General features: G+C 36.4%; 1 pseudogene; it reads right to left on the bottom strand.

The window, feature by feature from the left end:
• Window positions 1-7,227: 7,227 nt before the first annotated feature.
• Window positions 7,228-7,863, bottom strand: LOC102492640 (nascent polypeptide-associated complex subunit alpha pseudogene; annotated as a pseudogene).
• Between the last annotated feature and the right edge of the window lie 9,277 nt (window positions 7,864-17,140).

Genomic DNA, 17,140 nt, shown 5'->3' on the forward strand with positions numbered 1-17,140 from the left:
CTGTCTCTATGTCTCTCTCTGTCTGGTGAGCGCACGTGCTCTATAGTGAAAATCTCTCCAAAAAAAAAAATGTTTAAAGATTTAAAAGACCTTTCTAACTGCTTGGTAGTGAGGACTATAACGGCTGAAGGGAATCAAGGCCAATTGGAGACCATTACTTTAGGCAAGCTGAGAGTTATGTGATGGGTCGATCTGGTTGATGAGATTTTAAGAAGGGGATGGGTTCAGATCAAATCACTCATGCTGATGAAGGCTTATGAAAAAAATCTAAATGGCATAGTGATGTAAAGTGTGATAGGTTGCCAATCATTTGTAGACAAGCATTTGTACATCAAGTATGTCTTGTTTTTAAACTAAAAGCGTCCCCCTCCTCATATTTTCCAAGACATTGATAGCCTTAGAGGTTTCTAAAGGCAGTTCATAAAACTTAACTTTTTGATGGCGTCAGTGTGCAAATACTGATTGAGAACTGGGTACTGCCTTTATTGATAGGTAGAACAGAATTTTATCTAGATCTATGATAAAGGAAAATTGTGTGGAATTGTGTGGCACTCAATTTCTCTATGATGTGTCACAAAATATGAGAAGAAATGTGGGCAACTATGAGTATTTTATGGAATAAATAATATCACTTGACAAAGCATAGTTTTGCTGTGTTTCTAAACCTGCAGAACATTTGGGTGATTGCAGAATACCTTCAGTAATGGAAGCAAGTTAAAGAAAATTGTGTTTTGTTTTCTTTGATACCTTCCATTTGAAAGTAATGTAAGATTGATACAAATCAGTATATCTATAATAATAACAATGTCCCTTAATCACTATCAATTAAAAACTATTTTAGACTTTAAAGAATGAAGAAGATGGTGATTGCGTTTTACCTGACTGAGTGAAGTAGAATTTTATGTCATCTCACAGACTTTTGCAATAAAATAATACCTAATTCAGATCTGCACAATTTTTGAATAAATATATTTTTGATATCTAATTTATATATAATACACACACACATATATATATATTTATATAAATACATATATATATCAGTAATTTATGCTCTGGTATGATTTGGTAAGAATTTTTTTCTCTTATAATTAGCTTAGGGCATTTATAAGATAGGAACTTAATTTTAATCATGGAGGAAATAGTTTGGGTGAATTCAAGAAAACATATTCTGAATGGATGACCACAGGCATCAGAAAGGTACTGGGCACATGTAGGAGAAGCCTTAGAGAGCAGGACTAGAAATAAAGAGAGTGTCATCACCTAAATGGTGAAGGTACAGCAAATTAGAGCTACAATGTAGTGATATAAATAATGTGGGTGGTTGACTCTTAGCTAGCTCACTTACTATTACGGTATCTTGGGGAGTAGTAAATGCGAAAGAATTTTTATGACTGGTAAAGAATTAGTAGGAGTGTTAGTTACATTTTTACTCCTGAGAAGATTCCAGAAAGAGAATAACTTTAGAGATATCTCTGGAGTTTAAGAACTACTATTCTAGGGAAAACGTAAATTCAATTTCTCTTTTCATCTTCTTCAGTCCAACACAGAACAGGAAAATGTCTGACTTCAACCTATACTGGGAAGCAGTGGAGCCAGATATTAGAGAAATGAATTTTGTGGTAAAAAAAAAAAAAAATAGACTGGAATTCTGGAAAAGTCCTTATCTTAGGTTTAGCTCTTCCTCTCTTGTCATCACAGTGAGAAACTCTCAAGGTCCAAGGTGCAGTTGTAAGCACAGAGGTAAGATGAACTAAAGGCTCATCAAGCTTTAGTCTGGGCATAAACCTGTAAGCTGATTGTTTACCTAACAGTCATTTCCTCCCTTTTCTCCTTTCTAATAGAACCCTGATTTCCTTCAAAAACTGAATAGATTAATGCTCCTGAACCCACCCATAAACTCAGGATATGACGCCTAGCTGCTATTCTAAATCGGTTGGAATAATTCCATTCCCTTTGCCAGTAATTGGTTTAGAAACGGGAAATGACCCAATTCTATTAATAAAATGTGCAAAGTAATGCCAGAGGAATTTGAAGCAGTAGTGCATTGAGGGTAACTGTGGCAATAATAAAAAATAAACCCAACCGTTGGGTAAATTGACTCACATTTTCCAGGCATAAATATTATTTGCCTTAGCCTTACTATTAGACACACTATGTGTGATGATCACAAAATTATGAGACACAAAAACATCAATTAAAAAGACCCCACTGTGAAGAGACAAAGAAATAAAACAAATTCTAACTCAGAGATGATCCAGATACTGGAATGATTAGACAAAGATTTTAAAGTATTATTTTAATTTAATTTTAAAAATTTCTTTTATACATTCAATAACTATATACCACTTGAATGTATTCACTAACATGATACATTTGACACTGGTCCAGATGAGGATACTATATATGTTATCATCCATAGACAATAGTCCATTTCTGTGCCCATAAATGTCTTGCCTCTCTATTTTTCTCCTTAATATCTATCCTCACACTCTCTCACTTTTCTCACCTGCCTCCCACATGCTAAGTGCTCCTATATGAAAAGGTAGAAACATGTTAAAGCCTATTGGGAATTTTAGCAGATATATAAAGTATAAAAAAGAGTCAGATGAAAATGCCAGAGACCAAACACACAGAGATGAAAAATGCCACCAGCAGGCTTGTTAATAGCCTTAATACAGCTGAGGAAAGAATAGATGAACCTGAAGATAGGCCAAGAGTAACTATATGTACTAAAATTCAAAAAGGGAAAAAAGTGAAACAACAACTGCATTCAAGAGTTTAAAATAATATAAAACAGCCCAATATGGGTGTTATTGTATCTCAAAAGGAAAAAAGAATGAGGCACAATAATATAAGAAGATGAAATGGCCAAGTATTATCCAAGGATAAAGAAATATTACATCAGGAACCAGCAGTTAGTGTAATGGCTATGTCGCTGGACTCCCACGTAGTTGACCGCGGTTCACGTCCCAGACCCGGTGGCTTAAAACTCACGCCGGACGCGTGTGCATGCATGCCCAAGATCCCGAGAGGAGAATGGAGGAGAAGGGATTGCAGCGTGACCATCCCCCCTGGGGGGTGATTTCTCGTTTTCTGTCTCTATGTCTCTTTCTGTCTGTCTGGCGAGCGCACGTGCCCTGTAGTGAAAAACCTCTCCAAAAAAAAAAAGAAAAAGAAATATTACATCATGGATAAAAAATATTAGAAAGCCCCATTCAATATAAAAAAGATGAAAAAATACGTTAACAGAACATAATCAAACATCTAAGAATAAAGAAAATAATTGAAATCAGGCCGAAATTTTAGAAAACTAGAAATTATGTACAGGGAAATGAAGATTTGAACTTTAACATACTTCGAACATTCTGTAAGCTAGAAGACAATAAATTGACATCTTTAAAATACTGAAAAAAAGCAAAAACCTGCCAATACAAGATTCTATATTGAACAAAAAAATCTCTGTTCTTGACCATGATGTTCCCACTCCCTCATGGACAGATTTTGAAATCTTCCTGTCTCAGTTGATTCTAACCACAGCCTTCTTCACATTTCTATAACTCTGAGCTTTAAATCACATGTTCAGGGCTAGATTCTTTCCTATACTGACTTGCTTTCTAGGAATTTCATCTGGGAGACACCGGAAAGTTGATGGTTTAAGGTAGAGATAATTCTTTTTTTTTGGAGAGGTTTTTGCTATAGGGCGTGTGCGCTTGCCAGACAGAGACACAGTGACAAGCCCCGCCCCAGGGGGATGGCCATGCCGCAATCCCTTCTCCTCCATTCTCCTCTCGGGATCTTGGGCATGCATGCACACACGCCAGCGTGAGTTTAAGCCACCAGGTCCGGGACTCGAACCACGGTCGACTACGTGGGAGTCCAGCAACACAGCCATTACACTAACTGCTGCTCCCAAGGTAGAGAGAATTCTACTACACCCTCCTCTGCCTCACTGAGCTCTGAATTCGTGGCAAGAGAGTAACATGCTTAAGTCAAGTTTTTTGGTTATTTGCTTTTGACCAATAGATGGCACATTTTTTACACAAAATAATCTGAGGGACAAGATGAAGATGAAGGTGGTGAAATCTCTCAAGGAGACTAGGTGAAATAGAAAAGTAAAGGGCAAAAAGACAGTTATTTTATTTTTTCCCCATGGCAGATGTTGCTTTTTATTTATTTTAAGCATAGTCCTTCCCTGCTCTTTAACACTTCCCAGTTTGATTTTTTTTTTTTTTTTTGTCTCTGCCTGGAAATAATCTGCTTTATTCAGACAGAGAGGGCAAAAACCTTTTCTTACTTTCCTTACTCCCATCAACATTAATAATTATGGAACTGCTTTCTTTGGAGTAAGAGGGTGAGGAAGTTCAGCCACATAAGGCTTTGTTTTATTGAGCAGACTATACAAGGTGAAGATTGTCTGTAGAAATAAGGTGTGATAAAAATTGTTTGTAGGAATAAAGGGATATTGAAGAGGAAGTAGGGGGAGACAAAAGGGTTCTTCCCAGACAAGAGATTAGAGATCTGTCAATAAGAAAGAAACTTTCTTGGTAAGTTTCACTGAGGTGTGTTAAATGATTTTTTTCTGTATTCTCCAGACATTGCTGACACTTTAGAAGTTGGATTAATTAGGAAGGCAAGGAAGAGGGAAATACTGTAAAATGTTGATGCTGCTCTCAAAAAGGATTCTAGGTATGACTGGGGCAACTACAGAAAGCTTAGCCATCATGAGTTATTAAGTAACATAGCCATGGTGAAAAGAACAGTTGTAACAGTTGTGCCAAGCTCTGCCTGGACATTGCAAAAACAAACCAAAAAAGTTTTAAAAATCATTTAATTTTTATTTAATTTAATTTTTTTTTATTTTTTGGAGAGGTTTTTGCTATAGGGCATGTGCGTTTGCCAGAAAGACAGAGAGAGAGAGAGAGACAGAAAGCGAGAAATCACCTCCTATGGGGGATGGCCACGCCATGATCCCTTCTCCTCCATTCTCTCCTTAGGATCTTGGGCACGCACGCACACGCGCCTGGTGTGAATATAAGCCACCGGGTCCGAGGCTTGAACTGCAGTCGACTACATGGGAGTCCAGTGACATAGCCATTATGCTAACTGCTGGTCCCAAAAATCATTTAATTTTTAAAGTAGACAGGTGGAAACCTTATTTTAGCTATCCAGTGGGAATTACATTTTGAACCTGGAGGATATAAATGGTAAGTTTTGCTTATCAAAATTGAAACTCAACACTTGTGGGACACAGATAAAGTCTATTATCTGTTGACGAGGATGTGTATGGTGGTCTCAGCTGGGCTGGACTGAGGTGTATATCATGCTGGGTAAAGTCTCTTCACAATCTAAATGATGTATAGCGATTTAATGTATGAATAATAATAATAAATATATAAATTAAAAACAAATGAAACCATGGGAGCCATGAGGTGGCATGGTGATTAAAGTACTGGATTCCTACATGGCTGACTGCAATTTGAGTCCTGGACCTGGTGACCTGAAAATCACGCAGAGCACAAGTGTATGTGTGCCCATAATTCCAGGAACAAGATGAAGGGATTGCAGCATAGTCATCCCTCCAGGAGGGTGGCTTCTCACTTTTCTTCTCACTGAATTTCTGTCTCTCCAATGAGCTGTCAAACCCTATGGCAAAAACCTTAAAAAAAGAAAAAAAAAGAAAGAAAAAGAAAAAGAAACTATGAACAGACCTGAAATGATTACTTTAGTTGTCAAATTGCTGAAATGTAATGAAACAAAAAGTCTTTACAAATACAATTTCTCAACATGGTGAACTTTAAAAAATAAACTGCTAATTGCACAGAGAAATGTTAGCTGCAATTGTGTATCTTAACAAGCTCGTGTTTCCTTTCCTTCCTATCTTCCTTTAATAGGCACCGTCCTTTCCTGAGAAATACCTACCTGCACATACTAGGACCTCTTCTCTGCAGGTGTGGGTCCTTTACTTCTGGCCAACAAAGATAGTACTAAGCAGATGCTCTGCATTGGCTTTGGTTGCCATTAGATAAATGAGCCTGTAATTGTGCACATCAGAACAAAATTCTCAAAGTCCATATCCAGAGCTACTCCTGCCAAGATGCATCTAGCCCACTTGGCAGGACTCCACTAGCGCACACAGATAGGAGCTTGCCCAGACATTGCTACAGAACTGGTTGAATCAACAGCTGATTTAAAAGATCATTTCTAGGTTTGCTTGCACAATGTAACTATACTTCTGGTCATAGTTTACTGAGTCTATTCCCAAGACAGTGTGCAAAAAATGAAGGTAGATTATTTGCAAAGATGCACAATTCTTTCCATCCTGCATGCAAATTTACAAGGTGACTTTGCTCTTCTTCATCAAGAGATTGAGTTTCTTTTCCTTAATCTGACTGGCTTTAGTAGCTAACTTTAAGTAAAAGAAAATGGCAGAAATATGTGGGGATTTATAAACCTAGGCCTTAAAATATCTTGTAGCTTTTGTGTTTGCCTTGTTGGAGCCCAGAACAACCATTTTAAAAAGTCTTACACTAGCCCTCCTCAAGAGGAAAGCCTTATGGAGAAAAACCCTGGGTGATGTGAGATTAGAAAGATAGAAAGACTCATATTTGCCCCTACTATTCCACCACTCCAGTGGAGGCCCGAGATAGGAATGTGAAGCTGTTGTGGGTCCTCTAGCCCCATCAGAGCTGCTTTAGCCAATATCATGTGAATCACAGCCTTGACTTCATTACAGAATCCTGAAAAATTAAATAAATTGTTATTTTCAGCCACACATTTTTGGAGTGGTTTCTTACGCAGCAATAAATAACTGATACTAATTGAAGTAGCACTGTGATAATGATAATAACAATGATGATAACTATAGCAGTTAACATTTATGTAGTACCTTATATAGTCTGTTGGTATTGTCTTAAATGCTCTGCTTAAATTCCTAATTTAATCTACACAATGCCCTATGAAGTGGTACTGTAATATATACCAATTTTCATAGATGAGACACTTGAGGCTTGGAGAGGTTATGAAGTCCAAATTCACAAAGTAAATAGTGAATTGGAATTGAATGAACATTTCATAGGTTCTAGGCACTGTCCCAAATTCTTTCCATGTATTATGTTTTTTTTTCATTGAACAAGAAGCCATAACTTTATTAATGATAGAAACAGTACAAATTTCAAACGAGGCTGCAGTATCCTTTTGGAACAGGAAGTCCTTCTTTTCAGATGGTTACATTGGTAATTTTGTAAGAGCATTTACAATATCATTACTGTTGTTCTTCAGGGCTTGGACTGCTTTTGCTCATGACACATTTGCTTGTGACATGACCAATTCTATGTCTTTAACTTCCACACCTGTTTCATCAACCTCCTCTTCTTCATTCTCTTGTATAACTGGAGTCTACATGTTTTTTTGAGTGTTTAAGACAGCTTCACCTTGAACTTGAATTTCTCGGCAACTGCTAGCTGTGCTTGCTGAGACAAACCCTCGATCTTGGCTTCCCCCAAAACTATATAGGTATCTGAAGATGGGCTCTTGTAGACATCTGGTTTAATGATGCCAAAAAGGATATTCTTAGATTTCTGGATAGTGACTCTAGTAACTCCTGGAACCTGCCAAAAACCCAATTTGGACCTTTTGTGCCTTTTTTTCACTTGGACTCTGTTTTGCTTTACTGACTGGTTCTTCATTGATTTCAGCTGTTGCCAGCTGGGCTTATTGTGTGGTTGCCTGTGTGGAATCTTGTTCTTCAAGCTCTGGTACTGATTCATCATCCTCCGATTCTGTTCCAGACTCTGTCTCAGCCTGGGGCTGTGGCAACTCCTGCTCTGTGGCAGGGATGGTTTCTGTGGCTTCACCAGGCATTTTATGCAGTTCTTGGACACAGAACCAAGATGGCGGCAGCCCATATATTATCTTTTTATCTATCTATTTATTTATTGAATGCAATCACTGCATTACAATATACCAAATGGATTTTCCCATCATGATAATGGTCCAGGCGAAGACATTACCATATACATTATAATCAACAGATTTCCTTTTATTTCGAACCCTTAAATGTTTTACTTCTTTCTAATGACATAAAAAATGTAGGCCACCCCATGTTCCTGGTTTGCAAGAATTAATATCATCAAAATATCAATTCCGCCCAAATTAATCTACATATTTAATGCAATCTCAGTCAAATTACAGGAAACATTCTTTACAAATTTAGAAAAAAAAATCATATAATTTATCTGAAATCATAAAAGACCCTGTATTGCCATAGCAATTCTGCAAAAGAGTGGAGTAGGAGGTATATTATCTTTCTAAAGTCTCATGACAACCTCTGATTTAAATATTAGTTCCTCCTCTTTACAAGTAGGTAAACTACAGTTCAAAATCTGGTAACTGGGAGAAACAGCTTACAAACTCTAGTGTATCTGACTCAAATGTCCAATCTCCTTTTACTTTGCAACATGGAGTCCTCTTCTCAAACATTCATTTGATTATTCAAGTCATCTACAGGATACCTTCGTAAAGGCCTTTATGAATATTAAATGCATAACAAGGCAAGGACAGCTACTCTCCATGCTCCTATAAATATTGTGGTAAAGGTCCTTGCATAGGCAAGAAAAAGAAATGAAAGCCACACAGATTAGGAAAAAAGAATAGACTCTTCATGTTCATAGAAAATATAATTTTCTGTATAAAAATTCCTGTATAATCTGTGAAATTAACTAATAGAACTAAAGAGGGATTTTAGCGAAGTTGCAAGATACAAGGTCACTCTATAAAAATCACTCTTAGTTTCATATGTATAAAATAAATAGTTATAAATTGAAATGAAAAAGTCTCAGTTACAAGAGAACCAAAACCATGAAATGCTTAGGTACAAATGTAACAAAAGACACATGAGATCTGCTATGCAGAAACCAGAAACCACTGATGAGTGACATTAAAGACTTTTAAGTAAGAGAGATATCATGTTTATGGATTGGAAGACCCAGTATTGTTAAGATATCAGTTATCTCCAGACTGATCTATTAATTAATTAAAATTTCAACCAAAATCCCAGCAGGATTTCTTTTTTGTAGAAATCAATATATTGATTCTCTAGGTAATTTAATTTCGTAGCTACAGTTGTGAAACTGCTATACTATGCCAACTTTCTTGTGAACTGGAACCAGCTAATTTTATCATTGAATTCCAAGAATTTGGCACATGACTAGCATTCATTATATGTTTAAAGTAATAACTGAGTGAATAAATTATATACAAATTCTGGGTTCTGGGCATGTTGAATTTGAGATGCTGTGATATATCTATGAGATGATGTGTAGTTATCATATGGGGGTCTGTGGCTCCAACTCTACAGAGAATTTTGGACTGGAATGTAAACATAGGATACGTGATGTATCATGGCTGGTAGTTAAAGACTTAGGTATGGATATAAACAAGGCTCAGGAGATCTGTATAGAGTGAGAAACAAGAGGAAGAGAAAATCTTGGGAAGGAGATGAATAAATAATAGAGTATAATCTTCATCCAAGAATTGCTTCATTTTTACTTTTCCTCTTCTTTCATTACTCCAAGTACTAGGCCCTGTTTTCCACTATATTCTAGGTAGTGTTTTCTACCTGCCAGATTATAAACCACTGCCTCAAAGTTCCAGGGGCTATCCTGCTTCTATGATTGTAACTAGCTCTAGTTCCTTAGTTTTCTAGGTGCTTCATATTCATCTGCAGTTATTTATTTTGCTGAGTCATAGCATATAAAATGATAGCTGTAATTAGGAGAAAGAGTTTAATTAAGCCCTTCATAATTAAAAAAAGTGCTTAAGTCTTTTCGGCAAAAACTCAGTTGATATAAACCTTATTTAAATAGTTTTAACTTTGAAATCAATTTTAAAGCCAGTAAATATGTTGGTTTTATTATTTTTGAAGATAAAAGCACAAGGACATTCCACTTGTAAATAAGAATATTACCTATTTCAAGTGTACTTAATATTTTTTCCCATCACAAATATGTATTTACAGTTGAAAATAATCATCACAAACTGGCTGCAACTGGTTTCCTGTTTGTTCCATTAAAAATAACACTAAAGGAAAATGTTTTTAAATGCAAATTTCTTAAATTTTAGTTTTATGTCAAGAAACTAGACAGAAAATACATATATAAACTGATCTGATTAAGGCAGAAAATTTGTCTTAGATAACAATTAAGGTTATTAATAAATCATCAAGAAACACCATTCATTAGCTTTTAGCTATTTGCTATTTCTTTTTAGTCATCATTGCATTTTAAAAAGTACCTTAGTTTTGTTAATGTGTGGATGATTGTCAAATAAATACTTTGAATTTAATAATTTGTTGAGCACTTGCTATGTTAAGCAATGTATTTGATGCTGAGATATTGAGATAAACAACCCATGTTTTTCAGAATAATGTGATGTATCAGGTTGATCATTTAAACACATATGAGTTAAGTGACAGTCAAGGCCCCAGGTAATGAGTGGAGGGAAGAGCCAAGACCAGACCACACATCTCTGGATTCCAAATCCAGTGCTCTTCCAACCTGCCTACTGCCTGAAGAGAAAGGTGTGACTTCAAAGAGGACATCATTCCTATGTGTTATTTTACATATTTGATGGGTTCTTTTTCCAGTCTTACTTAGAGGAACATTTGAAATTATTGGGACTTTTGCTCCAATAAATTCTGGAGGACTTGGTTGTGTTCCATGAGAAGAAAACTAATAAAGCTTTAAATGAATTGATTTAAATTTTAAAATAATGAAGTTTACTTTCCTTAATTCCTCCCTTCTCTTTTTGATTTTCCTCCCTGATAGTGGCAAGAAGCCTTATTTCAGGAATCATCTATACTACCTGAGTAGACTGTTATCTGGATGGAATTGTAGGCTTTCACTCCCTTAAAACTGATATCACTTGGCTGAATAATGTGCTCTAACACATTTGTTTAAAGTCCCAAATCTCTCTACAGATTACATTGTCAGTGGAAGCAATATAAAAGAGGGTGACTCACTGGGAGTTAAGGGAGATAGATGGTCTGATAAAAATTTATTTAGGGGCTAGCAGGTGGCATAACAGTTAAGGGACTGGACTCCCACATGGTCAGCCATGGTTCAGTTCCAGGACCTGGTACTCTAACACATTTGTTTAAAGTCCCAAATCTCTCTACAGATTACATTGTCAGTGGAAGCAATATAAAAGAGGGTGACTCACTGGGAGTTAAGGGAGATAGATGGTCTGATAAAAATTTATTTAGGGGCTAGCAGGTGGCATAACAGTTAAGGGACTGGACTCCCACATGGTCAGCCATGGTTCAGTTCCAGGACCTGGGACCTTAAAGCTCACACCGGGCACATGTGTGTACATGCCTAAAATCCTGAGAGGAGAAAGGAGAAGGGATTATAGTGAAACCATCTCCACTGGAGAGGGTAGTTTCTCACTTTCTCTCTGACCCTCTTTATGTCTCTGGTGAGTGCACATGCCCTATAGCAAAAATAAATCTCTTTTTTTTGAAAAAAAATTAATTTAATTGTTGAAAAGGGAAACATCTAGAGTACAAATTCTTGTAGCCATGAGTTAGTTTGGTATCAGATGTTGTGCAGAAAGTTTTTAAATATCAATTTAACTTTAGATTCTCTGTATCTGGTTCTTTTTCTATAAAACTATTTTTTATCCCTACAACCCTCCAAACATATACAAGTTGAAAATCAGTATAGTTAGTAATGTAAGTTTGGCTAAAACAATACGCCACCATCTTCTAAATGTACTTATGCTTATTCTGGGCTTCCAATCAAGATTTCTGATTCTGATGAAGATAAATCCTCAAAAGCTTGAAAATCTACTGCACTCCCAGCTCCATCAATCTCACTGTAATCATATCACTTTTCATTTCTTTGTAGCCTTATAATCAATAACCCATGAAAAGGGCAGCAAGATAATTGTTACTCTTTTCAATTTTTTAAAAGTTCATTTGCGTTTGGTTTGTTATATGTCTAACTCATCTTACTTGAATCATGCTTTATAGAATATCTGTAACCCAGTGACTAAGACATAGATTATTTTATGAAATTAGTTTCCTTTTCTTTCCATCAGTTTGAAAAACATTTCTGAGCAATGAAGCTTTTTAATAAAATCTTTACCTATCCCAGTTACAATTATAAGCTTCCTTTTCTGGCTGGTAGTATCATATTGTCAAACTAAACTTTGCCTTTATTTCACAACTAAAGAGTTATTGATGTTTATTTATTTGTTCATATGGTTTCCAAGGAAATGATGCATTTAGTGCTAAGAAAGCAAAATCAAGAAATAGACACCTGATCTGTCCTGTGCAATTTGGAACAATATTTTCAGAGTTGGGTTGTTTTACTCTTATAACTGAAAATTTTGGGATTTCTGTTCTGGGTTCTGTTCTTTTTTCCTGTACTTTGACAGATATATCCAGCTAAGAGTGTCAAGGGCACAGCAGTCTTAACAAAGGTAATAAAGATGTGCTAGCATAGTCCTTGTCAGCAAGCAGATGCCAACCCAGACACTTTGCTAACTACCTAGAGACCCATTTCACTATCTAGATAAAGAATCCAGTTTTTTTACACTTTCACTTTTTATCTAGACAGTAAAATAGATGATCTAGGTCAGGGTTGGGAAAAGAGTTAATTTTTAGACATGTTGCTCTCTATCTCTGTAAGCTATTGGTAGTAGAAAGGTATTAAAATCAAACAATTCTGTCATGCTATTCTCCCTTAAAATTCTTCCACATGCTTTAGAAATATTTGTTAAAGAAGGTCTGAGAGTGCCAAATCCTAACCGCTAGACCACCAGGGAGAGAAACTGATTGACTAAAGGATATAGAAACACAGTAAATGGATGTGAATACCAGATATAGTGTGTGTGGAAGAGTAGAGTCTGAGGAAGGACATTTAGAAGAAAAATAGGCAAAGCATTAATGGGACAAATAAATGTGGTATCTGTTGAAGGTAATTTTATAGTCTTATCAACTGGACCAGGGAGAAATGTTCACAAGTGGGAATATTCACTTTGTAAGCTAAATAACGTGATTGAATGTATAAAAGAACATGAAATTAAAAAAAAATCTTAAAAAAAATATAGTCTGAGGAAGCCAACAAAAATGGTCAAGGGAGTGTAGCCAGGCAAAGGAAACATTAGTTTTATAGATATTGGTGTATGTGGGCTAAGAGGTGTAACTTGACCGTTTAGAAGTGCTTGTTGAGGGACTATTAAAGAAAATATAACTATAGAGGAATAAGCAAGGATTTTAGAGACAGAAGGGAATGACTTCCTAGTTTTGCCTCATCGGTGAATTATAAAAACGGTTGGGAGAGACTTCTGGGTAGAGAAAGCTGAGCTAAGGCAGTGACTTTGGCAAGCAAGGGTCTCCTGGTTTCCTTCCACCTCTAGGTCGCTCTGATTTTCCAGATCAACCAAACACTGGGTCTGACTCTGAAATTCAAAACCATATGTATTGTTCTCCTTTTCCTATAACTAGCTCTCCCACTTTCTCATCAACACAGTGAGACCAAACCTGTTCTTTTTCTCAGTAATATCCCCCATGTCTAGCAGAGTAATACATATGAGACTTCACAAATATCTACTCCGTTATTTCATTATATCAGCAACCTCCCTTCCAGTTACACGCACAGTGCTGGGGCATGTTCCTTAATGTGTGTTATGGATTCACACCTTTCTGTACATTTCCACTTGCTTCACATTGAATGTGGCTGTCACAACCTCACTCTGAATTTTAATACTTCACTACCTCACCTGTAGATTATTGCAATTGCATTTTAGTAGTCCTTCTTCCTTTTGGTCTTTTTGAAAAAGAAAATGGAACTATATATTTTTTCCAGTTAGTATTTTATTACCTTATTAATTTTCTAAAGTACCATTTTAATCACTGTGCTCTTCTGCACAAGGAATGACTCCTCATCACTTCTTTCTTATCATCCAGACAGCTCTCACCATTTAATTGGGTTTACTTCCTTCGTTTATAAAATGGGGGAAATTGAATGAGATAATCTACAAAAAGCCTAGCCTGCATTAATATCCTACAAGTTTTGATTTCACTTTATGATTTCCCAGAAACCTTGGAGCTCTTAGAAAAGTGTGGTTAATCATCTTGAGTGCAAGAATTGGGACACATGCTCTGATGCTCTTCTCTGAAAATGCATGGATCACTGGAGAATAAGAGAATGGATACCTGAATGTCTGTGTCTTTGACACAAAGGGTTTCTGTTAGAAGATACCAGGAGACTCCCCAGGGCAAGTGGTGGCAAGAGGAAAGCAGCAGGTATTGCTAATAGATATGGATGTCTTAACAACCACAGGAGAAAACCAGCCTACCATAGCATTTGGCTGAAAAAGTTACAAGGTTGCAGTTGATGACTATTTAATTAACCAGACACACAGTATGAGTGTTACGTTATAATTTTTAATAGTTATAGTTTCTATTTTATAAATAGGAAATACATAATTTCCACTCATCTCTGTAGTAATGGCTTAATAACTTTTTTTTTTTAATTGCAGAAAAGCATACAAGAGAAGGTGAAGTAGGTAAAGTTTTCTGTAATTTATATTTGAGGAAAATCTAATGGAGCTATCACATAGGTTCTAGTGATAAAGGAAAGAAAGCACAGAGGAATTTAGAATCAGTAGTCAGAATCAGTTTCATCCTGAAATATCACCTACTCAAGCATGGGAAATATAAGTGGCCACTCTTCAAGTTTCTACGTAACTGTAGATTGCAAATTTTTTTCTTTTCTTACTTTTAGGTTCATCATTATGATCCTAAAACTAATTATATCTGGGAAATTCAGGTTCAGGGGCCAACATAGCTGACCCTCACATAGCAGCACTATACCTAAATCTATTTCTTTCTTTCTTTCTTTCTTTCTTTCTTTCTTTCTTTCTTTCTTTCTTTCTTTCTTTCTTTCTTTCTTTCTTTCTATATGTTTCGCTCTCTCACGCAAAAAAAAATCTCTCTTTCTTTCTTTCTTTCTTTCTTTCTTTCTTTCTTTCTTTCTTTCTTTCTTTCTTTTAAGATGTTTTGCTATAGGATGCATACACTCCCCAGAAAGACAAAGGGAGAGGGAGAGGGAGAGAGAAGAGAGAGTGAGAGAGAAAGAGAGAGAAGAGAAAGAAAATGAGAAATCACCCCTGGGTAGATGGCCACACCACAGACTCCTCTCTTCCATTTTCCTCTTGGGATTTTGGGCATGCACCCACATGTGCCTGGCATGAGTTTGGGACTGAAACCATGACTGACCATGTGGGGGAATTCGGTGTCCCGGCCACTATGCCACCTGCTGGCCCCTTAAATCATTTTTTTTTTTTCCTAGAATCTTCAACCTGAGTGTCTTTTCCGCCCTAACTGTACTTTTGACTGGACCCTCTTTATCTAAACCTAACAGTAGACTGAATGTAAGGGTGATTTAATGAGTGAACCAGAGACAAGGAATCAGAAGAAACCTCACAGACCTTCTATGAATCAAAGCACCATTGCTCAACTAGCACTAGGAACTTGAGCAACTCAGTGATTCTTCATAAGGGTAAAGTCCCTCATTTTTTAGGTGTAGATATCAATTCAGACAGCTATATTTAATCTGAGAATTAAGTGATATACTGTATAGGCAAGTTCCTTACACACTTTAAAGTAGTACATAGCTCTGCAGATAGCTCATACTATTCTGTGAATGTGTATATGCTTCTAGGACAAGACCTCATTTTTTCCTCTATGATACCTAGTTAATCTCTTGATGTGTGAGGCAGAAAGCAGAAGTTATACAACTATATTATTATACATATGCAAAATTGTATGTAAAATCTGTTTTGTGAGCACCCACACACCCTAACTACTTATACTGCTTCCTGTAGCCATTTTCCATAGCTGATCACTGAGAAGGCTTTTTTTTTGAGATAACATGGCTAACAGAACTACTTTTTAGGTGGGGCCCTTAGGCTGTAGAGGAACTTAGAAAAGACAGATATTCTTATGTGGGTTTAGGGGTAGATGCACAGCAGATGTTTTGGATTGTTTGGTAACTGTATACAGCTGCTGGAGATGCATTTCTCTTTAGGAAAAAATATAACTGAAGGTAATGCATTCTCCAAAACCAGTCAAGACAAACTTTCAAGAAATGATGAAAATGTCACTTTTTCACCCCATATATATATATGTAAATTGCCAGAGGATGCACATGAGAGAAAGAGAATTAGACCAAGAAAGCACCCCTCCACCATGGGGAATGGTCATGCCATAATCCCTTCTTCATTTCTTCCTCTTTTTGTGATTTTGGGCATGTGTACACATGCACCTGGTGTACTTCTCAAATCATTGGATTCAGGCCTCAGTTTGGCCATGTGGGATCTAGCCATCTTCACCACCATACCACTGACTCATTTACACTATATTTTAAAGGCTGTTATGTTTTCCCTGGTTCATAGGTGTTCTATTGCCTTTGGTGAACCTCTTTCCAGAAGAAAACACCAGAAGGTTCCTTGAAATGTATTCATAATTTTATGCTTACAAGTTTTTTTCCTTTTTTTTTTTTGCAGTGATAGACAGACTTTGCTAGAATTACCAAGTATAGACAAAACTCTTCAGTAAGATCCAAATAATTTCCTTTTCAGAATTTCCAAACAAACCTGTGTACTGTTAATTAAAGTTGAGTGATCACACAATTTGAAAAGACTAAGTTGTTGAGATCTCTGCATGTAGGAAATCTGACTACTTTTTTCTTAAACACTATGGAGGGGGAGGGCAGACTCATAATGATACCCATCTCACTTACCATGTGCCAATTACAATTTTATTTCCTCTATGTCCATTAATTCCGCTCAATTCTGTCAACATTCTTCAAGGTAAGTACAATTATGATCTGAGAAATGAAGAAACACACTCATGTCACACAGACAGTAAGTTGATAAAAACAAGCTTTCAATGTAGGCCTAGGGTTTCCATAGACAGAACTCAGAACTGATATATAAGCAGATCTGAGATAATAGCATTAGAGGGGCTCTTAGCTCTTGTCAGCTAGGATCACTCCTGTTTTCAGAATTAGACTCATCTAACAATTAGGAATGCAGGAAGCCCATCAGCAGCTCAGCTGCAGTGGCTGGA

This window comes from Tupaia chinensis, unplaced genomic scaffold (assembly GCF_000334495.1).
Source record: "Tupaia chinensis unplaced genomic scaffold, TupChi_1.0 Scaffold000097_1, whole genome shotgun sequence".
In the NCBI taxonomy this organism is placed as follows: domain Eukaryota; kingdom Metazoa; phylum Chordata; class Mammalia; order Scandentia; family Tupaiidae; genus Tupaia; species Tupaia belangeri.